Source organism: Dendrobates tinctorius, unplaced genomic scaffold (genome assembly GCF_039654945.1).
Source record: "Dendrobates tinctorius isolate UK_male_01 unplaced genomic scaffold, ASM3965494v1 ptg000211l, whole genome shotgun sequence".
Classification (NCBI taxonomy): domain Eukaryota; kingdom Metazoa; phylum Chordata; class Amphibia; order Anura; family Dendrobatidae; genus Dendrobates; species Dendrobates tinctorius.
Window position 1 is genome coordinate 13,801,871 of NW_027361878.1, and position 18,513 is coordinate 13,820,383.

Below are 18,513 nucleotides of genomic sequence, written 5' to 3' on the forward strand. Positions count from 1 at the left end.
GAGAACCGCCGACTCCCAGGCCGGGGGGGGCAGCAGAATGCAGCCACCGGGGGGAGACAGTACAGATCGCCGCATTAGGCGGCCGACTGCGCCCCCCTGTCGGCTGCGCCTGGAGCAAATGTCCTGGCTGCCCACTCCTGGATACACCTCTGGTTCTCCCTGTGCTTGAGTGGCTTTCCTCCCATGCCCCAAAAGAATATCAGTAACGATAGTGCATGTGTCGCATGTTGTCGAGCAGTCGCATATTATTCAAGCACTCCGAAGACACTCGGTTAGCACCTGAGCATGCTCAGATAACAACTTATCATAGCACGTCCGCTCATCACTATTATACGATGCGATACAATACACTTTATTGATCCCGAGGGAAATTATGGTATCACAGCAGCGTTACAACAGCATTACAAACAAAACATTAAGAACAGCGTTACTACATTACAAACAGCATTACATAGAGTAACTACCAGACACAGATCTTACACATGACTAACCACAATACGTAACAAACAAAGGTACACAAATCTCTGATCATTTCCATTAGTGCGCCAGCCCTAGGTCACAGCCATCTTTCACCCTTAGTGAATTGTTATACATCCCCATAGCAGTAGGCACAAACAATTTCCTGAATTTCTCCTTCTTGCACCTTAGTAGGATTAGACGGCTGCTGAATGTGCTCTTCTGATTCAAGAACAGCTCGTATAGTGGGTGTGTATTATTGTGCATTATAGGCCTGCACTTCTTTTGAATCCTATCTTCCACTACCTCCTCAAAAGAGTCAAGATGGAGGCCAACAGCCGCACTTGCCTTCTTGATAAGTTTGTTGAGCTTATTAACGTCAGCTACTCGCACACTACTGCCAGAGCAAATGATAGCAAAAAAGATGGCACTTGGTACCATGGACTGGTAGAACATTTCCAGCATTTTACTGCACACATTGAACGACCTGAGCTTCCGCAGAAAGTACAGTCTGCTCATTCCCTTCTTGTGAACCTTCTCTGTATGACACCTCCAATCAAGTTTGCTGCCAAGGTGAACCCCCAAATAATTGTAGCTCTCTAACATCTCCACCTCCTGGCCAGCAATAGTGATCGGTAAGTACTCCTCCTTTTTCCTTCTATAACTCTCCACCATCTCCTTGGTTTTCTTTACATTTAGTTCTAGACCGTTAGTCTGGCACCAGTCTACAAAGTCAGAAACCACCCTTCTATATTCCTCCTCACCCCGGTCCCCCACAATTCCCCCTACAATCACTGAGTCATCTGAGAATTTTTGGAGGTCACAGATTGGGATTTAGGCTGTGTGCCCACGTTGCGTTTTTTTTAGCGTTTCCATAGCGTTTGTGCCAGCTCAGACACTGCAGAAACGCTTAAAAGAAGCTTCAAATTAGTTTGCATGCGTTTTTGGCTTTTTGTGCCAATGCATGCGTTTAAACGCTCAGGAATCGCTTAGCGGCTAAAAACGCAGCATGCTCATTAATTTCCGCATTGCTGAGCGTTTTTAGCCTTCCCCAATGTTCCCAGAAAACGCGCAGAAAAAAGCGTCAAAAACGCGCGTCTTTTTTGCAAGAAACGCGCGGAAAAAAGACGTGCATTTTCTGGGAAGGGGATCAGTTTCCTGAGCGTTTAAAAACGCTAACGTGGGCACATAGCCTTATACTGAAAGTCAGCTGCATACAATGTGAAGAGGAAGGGCGACAGCACTGTACCCTGAGGGGCTCCCACATTGCTCCGTACGCTGCAGACGATGAATAGGCGTCTTTAACATTTGCATAGAGGAGATCCAATATACTGCTGTCCCTTGTTGCCCAATTAACATATTGATAGAACTTTGGAAGAGCCTTTGAGATCATGACTCTGTTAAAATCCCCAGAGATTAATATTAACGAGTTTGGGTGCTTTGTCTGAAGGCGAGCCAACACCCCCAGCAATACTTCCCTTGCTGCCTCTTGGCTAGCAGATATATCTACCGTATATCCTTAGCACATAAAAAATCATACTTTTATTCTGCCTCCTATTCTGGTACGTATTATACGTATTGTTATCGCTGCTGCCAGAAAAAAAATAGGTATGTCCACATGTGGGACACCACCCCCCCAAACTGGAAACACCGATGTGTGAAGGGGGCCTAAGAGAGTTTAATAAATGAGACCAGATAAGTGTCATCCACACAGTAAATTGGTCTGTCACTGTGGATCATAGGCATTTATTATGTCCCTATGCTGTGACAGCAAATGGTGATGTATAACAGGGAAATATGGCATGATGTCATTTTCTCATGAAAATCATAGTTAATAGTGTTCAGTCGGTTGGAATTTAAGGGAATCTGTCATGTCTCCAAATGCTATTAGCCTGCAGATATGGGGTTAATCTGCAGGCGAGTAGCGTTACAACGCTGTCCGGCTGCAACACTGCAAGCACGGCTACTAGGAGAAAATAAACTTATTTCCTCCTGAGAGCCGCCATCTTTCAGCTGGGGTGCAGTCAGACAGCCATATAAACCAGAGATTGGATCACAGTGCACAGACGATCACACTTGGGTCGGCGGAGCCGCCGGCTAGTCCTCACATTACGTTCTAATCTCTGTCTGATTTATATGGCCGTCTGACTGCGACCTTATTGAAGAGGTCGGAGTGGCTTCAGTCACCACTAGTGATGAGAGACCGTGCTCGGATAAAGTGTTATGTCAGCATGCTCCGGTGCTAACAGAGTGTCTTCGGCGTGCTCGAAAAATATCATACCTACTCAACCAGGGGTGGGATTCAAATTTTTAACAACAGGTTCTGTGTAGGAAAACCACACCCATTTTTAAGCCACACCCATTTACACACCTTTTCCTCAAACATCTACAAGTAGGGGTGCAGTCAAACAGTTGAAAAAAATAAATTGGAATGAGATCAGAACAGTGCACATTATGGCCAGCGGCTCTCCTGATCCGAGTGTGACAGCTGCATATATTTCTATGCAGCTGTCTCACTTGGTTGACCGGCTGGCCAGGCTGTGCACTACATTCTGATATTAACAGTTCCCATCAAACACCAGATCACACACATAACCAGCAGCTTTTGTTCTGGCCAAAATTATTTTTAAGCTGATACTATGACACGGTAGACTCTTTCGTCCGGGCCCTACTCTACACTACTAAAAATAAATATATATTTATGTACAAGGGACAAATATCATCACACCATGACCAGACCACATATTACCACCACATAGTCACCGAGTAATACCACATACAAGGAACAAATAACGCCGCACCATGACCAGACCACATATTACCACCAGATAGTGACTGAATACTACAATACTGATCATTAATTAAAAACACAATACTAAGTGCAATTGTATACAGGATCTCTGTATTTACTGTCAGTGTACAGGTAACACACTGACTCACCAGTGATGTCTCTAGCTGAAGTCCTTCATCTTTTCTTTTCCATCCAGCACAGACCGCCATCACTTCTTCCAGCCAGGACTCGTCTCTGCATGAAATAACAGTTACCTAGAGCACGGCTTCCAGAGCACATTCCCCACTTTTTCCCTTTCTTCTATACTACACATCTGAATACAGACGTGCACCCACCATTAATACATAATTGGTTATTATGCAACCCACCATACCAAATTTAAATTATAATCCACCACTGTGCACCCACTAACTATAAATGCCATTTTCCCCATTTAATATATAAATTAATTAGCACCTGTAGTCTTTCCTCCAAGTCATTACCGGGCACTTCAACCTCAACACCCCCCACTATGTACCTCCTGCTCTAACCCTAACCCCGACTCATTATATTTACATGCCCCTCCCGCCTCAATTTCTCTCCCACCCTCTATTCATTATCAACTGCTCTACCCCATATTCAATACATCACTTAGGCTAGTTTCACACTAGCGTTTATTTCCTACAGTGCACGGCGCCGCTAAGCCCCGCCCCCTCCCGACTCCCTGCCCGCCCCATCCGGTCATCGGCGCCTACTAGCGCACATGGACGCTTGCGATCTGCGCACCCTAACTTTAGCATAGGGTGCGCAGATCGTGCGCTGGCCGTGCGCTAGCAGGATTTTGCCGTGCGCTGTGCACTTTTGAAGGTGCGCCGTGCACAGCAAAATCCTGCTAGCACACGGCCAGCGCACGATCTGCGCACCCTATGCTAAAGATAGGGTGCGCAGATCGCAAGCGTCCATGTGTGCTAGTAGGCGCCGATGACCGGATGGGGCGGGCAGGGAGCCGGGTGGGGGCGGGGCTTAGCGGCGCCGTGCGCTGCAGGAAATAAACGCTAGTGTGAAACTAGCCTTACTCCCCCACACTCAAAATTCTCTATTTGTTCTCCAGATAGATCATTTGCTCTCCTCACCCCCACCTTCAATTAAATTGCTGTGCCCCATCACTCACACTGAATTCATCATTTGCAGTCCCCCGTCCTCTCCCCCACATCATTTCCAGTCCCCCTACTTTAATTTGAAGTCCCCTTACTTCATCCGTTGCAGTCCCCTATCACCCCTCACTTCATCTGCAGTGCCCCTTCATCATTTGCAGCCCCCTATCCCCCTTCCATTTCATCATGTGCAGTCCCCCTTACCCCCCCACTTCATCATGTGCAATCCCCCTTACCCCCAATTCATCCTGTGCAGTCCCCCTTACCCCCACTTCATCCTGTGCAGTCCCCCTTACCCCCACTTCATGTACAGCCCCACTCCCCCCACTCCAACATGTGCAGCCCCACTCATCCCCCCATCATCATGTACAGGCTCAGCCCCCGCACCCCCCTCCATCATGTGCAGCCCCATTCACCCTCCTCCATCATGTGCAGCCCCTGCACCCTCCTCCATCATGTACAACCCCCGCACCCCCCTCCATCATGTGCAGCCCCATTCACCCTCCTCCATCAGGTGCAGCCCCCGCACCCCTCTCCATCATGTGCAGCCCCATTCAACCCCCCTCCATCATATGCAGCCCCATTCACCCCCCTCCATCATATGCAGCCCCATTCACCCCCCTCCATCATATGCAGCCCCATTCACCCCCCTCCATCATATGCAGCCCCATTCACCCCCCTCCATCATATGCAGCCCCATTCACCCCCCTCCATCATATGCAGCCCCATTCACCCCCCTCCATCATATGCAGCCCCATTCACCCCCCTCCATCATATGCTGCCCCATTCACCCCCCTCCATCATGTACAGCTGCCCCATTCACCCCCCTCCATCATGTACAGCTGCCCCATTCACCCCCCTCCATGTACAGTCCTCTCACCCACTGAATTCATTTAAAAAAAAAAAAAAAAGTTTCCCATACTTACCTCACAGCCGCTCCCCAGCAGCGCCTCTCTGCACCCAGCGTCCACTCCAGGTACATGTCGGCGTCTGCGCGATGACGTCATTACGCAGGCCCGACACCTGACCCGGAAGTAGAGAGGGAGCTGCGCAGTTGTCAAGGAGACGGCTGTGCACAGCTCCCGGCCCGATACACTGTGATGCGGGCGGCTGTGTCTGCTGCTGGCCGCGTCACAGTGCAGAGGGCACGGCCACGCACAGTACCGGATCGCGGCTGTAAATCTCCCCGGTTCGGGGAACCGGCTGCTTTTTTAACAAGCGGTTCCACCAAACCAGGGAGAACCGGCTGAATCCCACCCCTGTACTCAATGAAGGTGCACACTCCTTAAGAAAGCCACCTGGCGAAACGAACGTTGGAGTCCCTGGGTACTTGTAATTGGTAGCTAAACTTTCCCACATTACTTCATTCTTTCATGATGTTTATACATGATTTCTTATGTTTGCATCCACTGGGAATTATGTAAAGCTCAAAATGGTTTTATGGACTTTATGACTATTTTTTTTCTGGCCACACAGCCATATTGTGAAAGTTTAAATGCTATTTAGTGATTATATCCACCATCTATACATTTTCATGTGATTTCCCGGTATAGGACTTGTTCATTCCCTCATGTCTCTTTCAATGTTTTTTACATTGCTTTTATTTGTGTGCATTTAATAAAACTATAGATTTCTTCTAAATATATTTTGTGTCTTCAGCTTCTTTGAGTAGGTACGATGTGAATATTCATACAACCTATGTGCATTAATTAGTGATTCATTTCACTTTGCTGTCACTTATTGTGCTTGAAAAATATGTTTGCTCCTCCGGGGCCTGCATGTCTCACGGCTGTTCGGCAGCCACAACACATGCAGGGATTACCTGTTTGTTAGGTTTGTAGCAGCTGGATGCCTTATCTATACGCGAGACCATCAGAGTTCATTGTCGCAAGGCATCGCTGGGATTGGGAGCTGCTGGGAGCATGCGAGGACCGGGAAGGCTGCGGCAGATGCCAGAAGGTGAAAATATCCCGATTATTTTTTTTTTTTTTTTTTTTTTTCCCCCCCCACTATTTTTAACATTATATCTTTTTACTACTGATGCTGCATAGGCGGCCTCAATAGTAAAAAAGGTGGTCACACTTGTCAAACACTATATTTGACAAGTGTGACCAACCTGTCAATCAGCATGCGTATTTTTCGCTTATTTCCTGCTGCAGAGAGTTGCGGAATTGCCGCGGAAAATTCCGCACGTGGGTACATAGCCTTACTGGTACTGTGAAATGCAGCTTAATCCCTTCATGACAGGAGCATTTTTCGGTTTTGCGTTTTCGTTTTTTGCTCTTCCCAGAGCCATAACATTTTACTTTTTCGTCAATATGGCCATGTGAGGGCTTGTTTTTTGTGGGACGAGTTGTACTTTTGAACAACGCCACTGGTTTTAACATATCGTGTATTGGAAAAGGGGAAAAAAAATCCAAGTGCGGTGAAACTGCAAAAAAAGTGTAATTCCACAATTGTTTTTTGCTTTGCCTTTTTACTATGTTCACTAAATGCTAAAACTGACCTGCCATTATGATTCTCCAGGTCATTACGAGTTCATAGGCACCAAACATGTCTAGGTTCTATTTATCTAAGTTTTGAAAAAAATTCCAAAGTTTGTAAAAAAATAAAAAAAAGCGCCATTTTCCGATACCCATAATGTCTCCATTTTTCGTGGTCTCGGGTTGGGTGAAGGCTCATTTTTTGCAGGCCGAGCTGACTGTTTTATTGATCCCATTCTGGTGCAGATACGCTCTTTTGATCGCCCGCTATTGCATTGTAATACAATGTTGCAGCGACCCAAAAAAGTAATTCTGGCGGTTTGACTTTTTTTCTCGTAACGCTGTTTAGCGATCAGGTAATTTTTTTTTTTACATTGATAGATCAGACGATTCTGAACTCGGCGATACCAAACGTGTGTATATTTGATTTTTTTTATTTTATTTTGAATGGGGCGATTTGAACTTTTATATTTTTTATATTTTTAAAAACATTTTTTTTTAACTTTTGGCATGCTTCAATAGTCCTCATGGGAGACTAGAAGCTGCCATAACCCGATCGGCTCTGCTACATAGAGGTGATGATCAGATCGCCTGTATGTAGCAGAATTGCTGTCTTGCTATGAGCGCCGTCCACCAGGCGGCGCTCATAGCAATCCAGCAATGACAACCATAGAGGTCTGCTGGAGACCTCTGGTTGTCATGCCAACCCATCGGTGACCCGCGATCACATGACAAGGGGTCACCGATGGGCGGGATTTCTGAAGCGCTTGCCGGAAGCGCGTGTTAAATTTTAACGGGTTAACAGCTTCAGGTGGCTCGCAATTCCACCCCTGGCTGTTAGAGGCACATGGTCAGCTGTTCAAAACAGCTGACATTTGCCAGAAAAGATTTGGGCTCACCGCCCATAAAGGGAGGGTATCTGACATTGGCGTTAAAATTTGCTTAAAAAAGCAGCAAAAATGCAGTGTGTGAACATAGCCTAAGACAGTGATGGCGATCCTATGGCACAGAGAGGGCACGCAGAGCCCTCTCAGCTGGCACGCAGCCTCGCCTCACGGCTCCGGAGCTGCAGCTTCCTTCCTCTCACTTATTGAGCAGCACGGCCGCGGAGCTGATTGATGATGTCATCCAGCTGCGGCCGCGCCACTCAATGTGTGGAAGGAAGCTGCGGCGCGGAGAGGTGTGTGTGTCCACTGCTGTGTGTGTGTGTCCGCTGCTGTGTGTGTGTGGCCGCTGGTGTGTGTGTGATGGGGAGTGATGGGGAGAAGGCTAATGATGGGAGTGATGGGGAGTGGGGAATGATGGGAGTGATGGGGAAAGGGGAATGACGGGAGTGATGGAGAGAGGGTCAGTGATGGGGAGAAGGCAATGATGGGGGAGAGGGAAATGATGGGGTGATGGGGAGGAGGAAATGATGGAGGTGGTGAATAGGCAATTTCTATAAGAAGGGGATCATGATGGGGCATATTTCTGCATGAAGGAGATCATGATCGGGCATATTTCTGCAAGAAGGATCATGATGGGGAATTTGGCACGTGTTGGCACTTCGCCATAAATAATTGGGTTTGAGGCTATGTGCACACGCTGCGGTTTTTGCTGCGGATCTGCAGCAGTTCTGCAGACAGTGTACAGTAGCATGTAAGTCTATGGGATTTACAATCTGCTGTGCACATGCTGCAGATTTTTAACTGCGGAAAAGCTGCGGTTTTGAATCTGCAGAAAGAAATGACGTGGCACTTCTTTTCTGCGGATTCTGCTGCGGTTTACCATCTCCTCCATTGTAGAGGTGATAAACCGCAGGGGAAAACCGCTGGCCAATCCGCAGGTAAAACCGAAGGTCATTTTACCTGCGGTTCCGCAGATACAAATCCGCAGACCAATCCGCAGCGTGTGCACATAGCCTTAGGTTGCAGTTTGGGTACTCAGTCTCAGAAAGGCTCGCCATCACTGGCCTAAGACGTTGGGGTATTTTTTTGCTTTGTTTTTTTGTGTAGCAAAAATCATGTTGTGAAGTATGTATAAGGCTGGGCTCCGATGGGCGTATTTTACCATATGGACTGCAAGGAAAACAAACTGCGTCTGAACACAGATTGAAGTAAAATGCGTGCGGCGCCATTTTGTCACCTAAGAAGTTTAGAGGGCTATCCCACATTGGAGGGTGAACGGGCCCATGGCCAACACGTCCACCGCTATCCGCCAGGTCACGTTCCCAATCAGCAAGTGTCTGAGCCCTTTTGTGGTATCACAATGGCGCTGCACGCACATTAATGCTGTTTTCCGATGTGGTTACCGGCCGCCTGGTTATTACAGGTGGATAACATCATTTTTTCATGTTATATCTGTAAATATCGTGCGGTCAGTCACTATGGGCAATACAGCTGCAACTTGACGTAAAAATTGTGTTTTCCCAATACAATGTGTGAACAGCGCCTAAGAACAGCGTGCCTGTGATTCTCGTACAGAAACATGGCTTCTATACGCATTTTTCGTCATTTTACAGCGGGGTTTTGCGGTGCTGTGGGCTCGTACAGAAGACACCCAGTGTTATACATGGCTTATTTATTGGAAGTTGTCAGAGAAAGCCGCCTGTTTCCCTCATTCTGTTATATAATACACAGTGGTGCAGGCTGCAGGCAGTGCGTCATAGCTGCCACAGCTCAGAATACACAGGTCCTATCAACTGGTTATGAACGGCACTACATACAGACCGCTCACCGGTACTTCTATATCCCTACGCCATAACAATTCGCCATTTTATACTGAGTCATTCGTGAGGGGAGCGGCTTCTATTATGCATAGTATCGCTTCGCTTGTAACCTTTTTATTTTGATTTTGAATGAAAAAAGTGATGCTGGCAGTGTGAAAAACAGTTGAATCATTTATTTTAAAAGGTTTTAGTGTCTTCTGTGAGGTAAAGTAAGTAATCATTTCTCCTTGCGGAGAAATCCTCCTAGGCTCGTTAAAGGGTCAACATTGACTTTTAGGATTGCTACCTCCAATAGGTGGCACTAGAGTTCTAGTCCTCTTCCTCTCTGAAGAGACAATTTGCATAATTAGTAAAATAAGTAGGGACTATATGAAGTTCTCACAGAGAGAACGCGGAAGGTTACAAACAATGACTGTGTGTGAAGCTGAGTCTATAAATACCCTCCCCCGCTGGCACTGCTGCTCATTGCTGTGAAGACGTCTCTGTGTGGCTGCTCGGCGTGGAGAGGCTGCTGTGTGCGGCAGTTACAGCTTTTGTTCCCCGTGCTCTCTTTTCTCGGCTATTATTCAGGCTTCCGTGTAAGGTATTTGTTCTCACTGGCATTTATTGGAGCTTAAGATACCATTTCACCAGGTTATTGGGCTGGGTGAGAGCGGCAGTCTTGTGGGGATAGCGTCATGTGACGGTTATGGCTGATTTCTCCGTATAGAGACATTTTACTCGTATTTTATTAACTTGTTGTTGTCCGGGTGTTAATTGTTACAATGGTGGGTGGCAGAGCGGAATTGCCATAGCACTTATCAACCCTGTAACTACAGCGGCCATTCTTGTGTAGAAGCTTCAGTCATAAACACGGCCGCCGGCCTTGTTGGAGGGTAGGAGGTTTAGCTATAGAGATGGCCGCCATCCTTGTGTGGAAGGTTTAGTCCTAGACATGGCGGCTGTCTGTCGTGTACTGGGTGGGATGGCCGCAGAGGGCGGAGCTCCGGGGATGGCTCCTATGACGTCACGCCTTTGTTGCTGGCTCCAACCGTTGGTCTGCTGGTAGGCGGAGCTAGAGGGGATGACGCGCTAGCTACCGCCCTCAGTCTCCATAATGTGGGCGGAGCTACGGATAAAGGTGTGATACCTCAGGTTACTGCCTGCTGTTAGCAGTCAGTGGATGGAGCTGCAGGTTGTGACTGCGTTCTCAATGGGTTCTCGGTGGGCGGCGCTAATTCCGGTGCTGGATATTGTAGCCATTTTCTGACCTTGCTGTTTAGTGGTAGGCTTGGGGTATGTTTCCACGTGCTAGATTACTTCAGGATTTGCTGCGGATTGGACGCTGTGTCCAGATGTTACAGCATAGTGGAGGGGATTTCATGAAATCCCATCTCCACTATGCGTGCAGACACGCAGGTGGCAGACAAGTCTTTATAGACAGCATCATGCCTATTTATGTTGTAGAGACGCTCAGTCTCTGCAAAATAAATGGCAGTCTATGAATAGGATGCTGTGATTCAGCATGTGTTCAATGAACACATCCGGAATCCCCGTGCGTACAAATAAAGGCAGCGCTTTGGACGGAGCTGGGTTTTCACAGCATATTTGGACCGTGGACACAACCCTTATGCTGTTGCTAAATATGGCTGCTGATCTCTACGGTGACACATTGCCTCTTGTTCCTGATGCCATATATGGGCGCCTTGGTGGCGGTGCTATGCAGTGAGGCTCTTCACTGCACCCTATTGATCTTTCTGGGTAGTAGCCTCTTGGTGACTGCCCTCTGCTGGCAGCCTCTGGATTTGACTGACTTCCATTTTTTCTTTGCTAGTGGATAGAACTTTTTTCTACGTATGTAATCTTGGTGAAATGGTATTTTTAGCAGATTTGATATTATAGATTATTTCTGCTTTGAGGCAGGAGCTTTCTAATAGCCGAGAAATTTCCCGTGTGTATTCTCTGAAGAGTTGTTGCAACCACGGACAAGCATCGATGGAGCCACGCAACAGAATTAAAGACTTTATTGTGGGATCAACCCCATACCAGAAACCGGACAAGACTGCATCTGCCTCGAGAAGAACGGAGTACTTGAAATAAGCCACCCAAATAGACTGTCCCAAGAAAACAGATTTATATGCTTCCCTTGCCGGCCAATCCAGGCCACCCAGTTAGTGGGCTAAGTATCACATTGGCTGCAAATAAACATTTAATTTGGGACTTTAGAGGGCAGCTTGTTGAGGACCCATGGGTGTCATGTTGGGTTTCTGATCAGAGCAAGGTTGTAGGCTGTAAGAATTAACAAGCAATGTTTCATTATGTAATGACATTAGTTGCATTCTGTTATGATGCTGATCTTAATGTTTGCTATAACAACTGTAATGTGACATATGCTTGTTATAGGACAATGAATACCATGCACCACTTTCCATGACCGCATGTTAACTTCAATTCTTTTTCCTTAGGCTGCAGTCCATAGAGCCTCATTTTTGTGATCCTTGACCACTAGAACCTCTAAGCTTCAGGCACCAGCAGTGTGTTTGTCTGCACACGTGTCTGGTAACCCAACCAGTCTTTTTGTTTACTTTTACCAGTCTAAGGCTAGTTTCACACTTGCTTTTTTTTGCAGCGCGTTTTTCCCGCAAAAAAACGCATACAGATGCTGCGTTTTTTCAAGCATTTTTATGAGCATGCATGAAAAAACGCAGCGTTTGTATGCGTTTGGACTGCGTTTGCTCCAACATTAGGTGGCCCCTCACACTAACCCAAACCATGACTTTACTAACCCTAACCCTTAACCAAACCATACCCTGATCCTGACCCTAACCCTTAACCAAACCATACCCTGATCCTGACCCTAACCCTTAACCAAACCATACCCTGATCCTGACCCTAGACCTTAACCAAACCATACCCTGATCCTGACCCTAGACCTTAACCAAACCATACCCTGACCCTAACCCTTAACCAAACCATACCCTGACCCTTAACCAAACCATACCCTGATCCTAACCCTAAACCCCCTTAACTAACTCTAACCCAAACCCCTAAATTCCATTGTCTAAACTAATGGTAAAAAAAAAACGCATGTGCAAAAAAACGCATACATAAGCATGCCAATGCGCACATATGCTCACCATAGACTTATAATGGGTGTCTTGCTGTAAAAAAAAACACATTGCGCACGCATGCGTTTTTTTGAGGCAAGTCGGACGCTCAAAAAATGCAACAGGTTGCATTTTGTGCGCCCGAGTGCATACCGCAAAAAAACGCATGCGCGGTAAAACGCGTACAAACGCATGTGTATGCGCACATAAGCGCATCCCATGCAAAGTATAGGAAAAAGAAACGCATGCGCTATTTAGCGCTAAAATACCGCGAAAAAAAACGCAAATGTGAAACCAGCCTTAATCTTCTCAAACATGAATTCACATCTGGGAGGAAACTTTACCCATTTGTGGCTGCTTCATAGATAATGGGTAAGAAGGCGATCCTTCCAATCTTTTAGGCTATCGAAATAATCAAGCACACCCTATACCTGGTAAGCAAACAAGTTGTTCCCCTAATAAGTGTGTCCCAGAGGATCGCTGTATACCATTTTAAAGGGTTATTCTGAAGTTTGCAATTTATCTCCTATACTGTGCTAACTTTCTCATCACTGGGCTTCTAACAGCTGTGGCCCCCAGTGATCCCAAGAACCAGAGCTCTACACCCCAACTGAATGGGACTTGGTGAGTCATGTGCCATTCAGTCTTCATTAAGAATTAATGGAGTGGTAGTGTGTATGATCGCCCACCTCTCCTCCATTCATACAAAATCTCTGCGGAACTCCAGTTCTTGGGATTGCTAGGTGCCAAGACAGTCAGACCCCAGCGACTGGGACAATTAACTGGTATCCTGTGAATAAGCGATAACTTTTGAACTTTTAAGGCACGTAAAATAGCCCACAGATTACCTGTTTTCATGGTAACTTAATCTGGTTGCTGCAACAGGTCTTAATTTCCTTGGTGAATTCTTATAAAACTAGTAATTGCTGTAGTTTAATATTCCAATGGGCTTACCAATTCATATAGATGCCATTAAATGATACAACCAGTTAATGCATGAATTTCAAATTCTTAAAACTAGATCTACATGAATACTGTAACACATGTGGATGCATTTTTACATTTCTTCCTAGGATTGTCTTTTTGGGGTTACTGTTGACTGACAATCAGAAAAATGCTTTCATAAACCTGTGTAAACAAGTAAGGTCTTTCCTTGGTTCTTGTTGCTGTAAGTTACTTATGCATTTCTGTGTTTTTGACATTAATTTATGCATTAAATTAAAAAAAATAAATTATATTGTTTCAATGTCTTTCTTAAAGGTTTGGTGCAAATACGCAATGGTAATTTTCAGGCAGGAGTGAAGTGATCAAGGTCTAGGTCATTCTGCTACCACCCAATCCTGCAGCTGTCTTTCTGCTCACCTGAGGCCTCTACATTTTGGTTACACTTGGTAAAGCCACTAAAACATAAAGGTCTTGGATTTGTAAAGCTCATGGACCTTATGTTTCAAGGTTAAGTGACACGTGTCCACATACGTCTGATCGCTGTCTGAAAGATTTTTGATTTCATTTCCTTGGACAGGTTACTCCTCCTGAATGAGTCAGGTTATATGCCCTCAATGAAGATGTCAAGTGATCCTATGTCAGCAGCGTCTCTTACCAGTTAAGTGTATTAAAAGGTCAACAAGTCTGCATGATTTTCACACACTTCCAATTAACACATCTTTGGTGCCTACATTATTTTTTTTTATTTTTTATGCTAATTGTGCTTTGTGTAGTGTCCATGTAGAAGTTGGTGCATACATTGCCGCAAGCAAAACTTTAAAAGCTGCTTAGTCCCCCACAAAAAACCACTTCCAGCCTGTAATGGCTGTGTATGTAGTTTTACAGCTTTAGAATCTGAAACTGTCATAAAAGCTGAATTACTGCAAGATTATAGTAGTTTATGCTCTGAATTTTTACAATTGATTGGTATGTTGCTATAACTTAAACTGTTTTACACAACTGCTGACAACTTTACACAATACCACTGAAAACTTCTACACAACTTTTTATCTGTTACCATACAAGTCATTTTCTTGTTTTCTTTGTGATCTCTCCATCCTCGGAAATGGAGTTCAGAGACATAGCCAAGTTTCCTGCTCTGCCAAATCAGGAGCTTTTACAAGTAAGAGGTTTATGATGTCTGGGCAACTTGGTATCGTGTCTTGGCAGCACTGAAAAGGTATGCTCATGTGCTTGGTTTTCCCTCTAGTAAAAACGGGTTTCTGCAGGTGGATTTGTCCTGTGGACCTTTAAAGGGGTTGTCCACTACTAGCACAAGCTCCTTGATCTAAATGTTTGGGGGCCTATAAACTAAATCTTGCTCGAATCCTGTGCATGTGCTGTACCTGCGGTGTCTGCACTCGCTTTCCCCAGGGCTCTGGTGCGGTTGTGACACGTGACCCCAGTGCCCAATCCGCTGGCATCTATCCTCTGCCTTTGGCCAAATTAACATGAAGAGGAAGTCCAGGCTGCTGCTGAACCTGGAATTTCTCATTATGTTCATTTTCCTGGTTATCACCCCTATGCTTTCTATCATTCACTTCAAATGGGGATTACCTGATCTACACTTTAAAAAAAAAAAAAAAAAAGTAATACAATGGCTGTCCGTAATGGTGTACAGCTATGACTGGGAGAGCATTTATACAATGCATAACTGTTAAATGGAGGGGGAGCTAGATTACTGCATGTTATAAGAAAGATTGATATTTGGAATTTGCCCTTTACCCCCAAATAAATGATCACTGTCCTCACCACTTGGTGTTTTGTCCCTATGACCACAGGATAATGACTTTCTTACTTAAAATATCATATACAGCTTCTGAACATCGGCATACAATGTATTTGTATGTCTACAAAGCTACGGAACCTTTTTGCCGCATGCTGAAGAACCCTGATGCAGGTTTCACACAGAGGCAGCTCTTCATTTTGCATATACTTAAACTGACACATTCAGCTGAAGGTAAACTGTATGTCTACAGTGCCGGAGGGGGTAATGGGAGTGTGGTAATGGGGATGTCTAATAGTATGATACTTCAGGCACATTCCAACTAGACTTGACAGGCATCAATCTATCGAGTGAGACCAAGCATTTCTAGTTTGCATGTCTGCAAATTGATGGTCACGGTCCTGGTGCCTGATAAACCTGATAATATTGCGTATAATGAACATATGGCCATGTATCAATCCAATGTGTTCAAGTTTCTACTGAACTAAGTTTTTGTGAAAATAAAATCTTGCAGGGAGGCATCTGCCACTGGAATAGGTGGGAGAAATTGTATAATATTGGCCATAAAGACTTTGAAGTGAAGTCAAATAATGCTGAAATATTCCAGACGGCCCACGGACAAGTGGAGCTGTTTCTGGAAGAAATTTGTCCATTCTATTTTAGGCTGTGTGCCCACGATGCTATTTTTTTTTTTTTTTTCCTGTGACTATTGGTGCGAAAACGTTTAAAAATCGTGAACAGAACGCACCCCATGCATTCCTATGGCATTCTGCATATGCTGTGTTAATGCTGCGCTTTTTTCCGTGGTGGAATCACATCGCGGAAAAAATCACAGCATGATCATTCTTTTGTGCAGAATCGCAAAGAATTGCCACGATTCCGCACCCATAGGAATGCATGAGAATCGCTTACTTCCTGCATGTGGCTATGCCCACCATGCGGGAAGTTAAGCATCTCATGTGCAGTTGGTACCCACGGTGTGGAGGAGAGGGGACTGTCCTCCAGGCCCTGGGCACCCTACCCCTGTAAAAAAAAAGAATAAAAAAATCGGGGTATATTTACCTTCTGACATCCCGTGCTGCATTCCTGGCCTAAGCGTTCCCAGTAATGCCTTGCGGCAAGGTCCTGTGATGACGTAGTCTCGCGTGACTCTAGCGGTCTCGCGAGATCGCTATAGTAATGCGAGACCAACGGCATTACCGGGAACGCTGAGGCCCGGGATGGCAGCATGGGACTTCGGAAGGTAAATATACCCCGATTTTTTTTATTATATCATTTTTAACATTTTCTTTTACTATTGATGCTGCATAGGCGGCCTCAATAGTAAAAAGCTGCTCACACTTGTCAAACACTATGACAGGTTGGTCACACTCGTCAAACAATCACTTTCCAAGCGATGCTTCAAATCGCGGTGAAATCGCGCAGAAAAAACCCACTTGATTTCTGGGAAGGAGTCCGGTTTTCAGTGTGCGTTTTAACACGCAACGTGGGCACATAGTTTGAGAGTGGCAACACATTGAGGTTAACACAAAGCAACAATATTCAGGTGAATGGGGTGAAATAGGGTTATAATAGAAAAAGACCATAAACAACTTGGGTTTTCAATAAGAGCGCAGCATGTATAAGTTTCTGCAATGAAAGGCAGACATATCTTACAAAATGTGAACATTATGTTTATAACAAAAAAATATAAAAGAGAACCTTTGCAGTCAAACTCTGGTGTAGTATGCTGGCATTGGACTATTTTCCACAGTGACGACTCAAGAAGAGGACACTTAACCAAATGAAGATTTCATGTGGCCTGGTGTATGTAGGACACCGTAATACCAGTGTTTTTTCCTTTTCTTTGATTTGTCTCTTTTGCTTTCTGTAATAGAAGGGTTTTATAGGGATTTATTTTCTTGTATACTATTTGTTACACATGGCTATCATCTCGGTACTAGTTAGGCAGGCATTGAAAATACACAAGTAGTTATGAAATGTTCATTCAACTGAAGTAATGCAAACTCATATCCTATATGATTTTTTTTTTTTCTATTATAGTGATGTGAGTAGCTGCCCACAATCTATCAGTATACACAGGTTTTAATCAGTGAAGGGCTACCCCTTTCTCCTCCGGCATCTGGTTTGGTAATCTTTGTGTCCTGCTCAATTTCAACAGATGAACAAGAACCTGCTAACGGCAACAGAAGCACATTGCGGATTCTACTTCGATGAGTACAGCAGGAAAGGTGTTTCGTCTTGGTATTTTTCAGATCAGATTTCGATCGTTGGGTTTCCAGTATAACTGCAGGCCTCACGGAATCCCGAGAACATGATCAAACTCTGAAGTTTTTGGACTATTGTTCTCTATGATTTCAGCAGTGCCATTCAAGCTTCTATTGCCTTGCATAATTTCTCTGACGATTGCTAGAAACCTTCTTACTGTGGTAAATATACAAATCCATATACACATCTTTTTGAAGATAGTGTAGAAGTGTAGTGATTTCTCGCTTCACTTTTTTTCATCACTTTTATGCCCTAACCAGAGACGTCCTTCCTGACAATTGGTGGTATAGAGATGACGATGGAGACTGCCCTTTACGGTTGAGAGGTGATAATGTCCGGAGCAGTGATTGCGCAGAAGTGAATCGTAGTTTACCTTTTGGATTTGGTGAAGGCAGGAAAGCCTTTTCTTGATTATATTTCAGATCTGTCATTACTAATTGAGTCCACTGTATTGCACCCGATGAGGAATGCTGCCTCCTCAAAATGCAAGTTTGGGACAATTCTTGAGCGATCGTGTCCAAGTTAAATAGTGGGTTTGGAGTGAATTATCTCAGCAGTGCAGTTCAAGTGTGACGAGCCCTGTATGGTTTCACTGAAGTGGTAGAAAATGGTTTGTGATATAGATTATAATAATAATAATAAATTTTATTTTTATAGCGCCGACATATTCCGCAGCACTTTACATTTCAGAGGGGATTTGTACAGACAATAGACATTACAGCATAACAATAATCGCATACAGTAGATTATAACAAATACCAAGAGGAGTGAGGGCCCTGCTCGCAAGCTTACAGTCTATGAGGAAAGAGGTAGACACGAAAGGTGGGTGGTAACAGTTGCTCTGATTGTATGGACCAGCCATAATGTTAAGTGTGTAAC

General features: G+C 45.0%; 1 long non-coding RNA gene across 1 annotated transcript in view; it reads right to left on the bottom strand.

Annotated features, from left to right (window-relative positions):
- LOC141058275 (uncharacterized) overlaps positions 1–3,884 on the bottom strand; it is a 67,274-nt gene extending 63,390 nt beyond the window's left edge. Inside the window, exon 1 of the long non-coding RNA XR_012222133.1 lies at positions 3,397–3,884. This is a non-coding gene — a long non-coding RNA (uncharacterized lncRNA). The remainder of the gene's footprint in view (positions 1–3,396) is intronic.
- Positions 3,885–18,513: the final 14,629 nt, after the last annotated feature.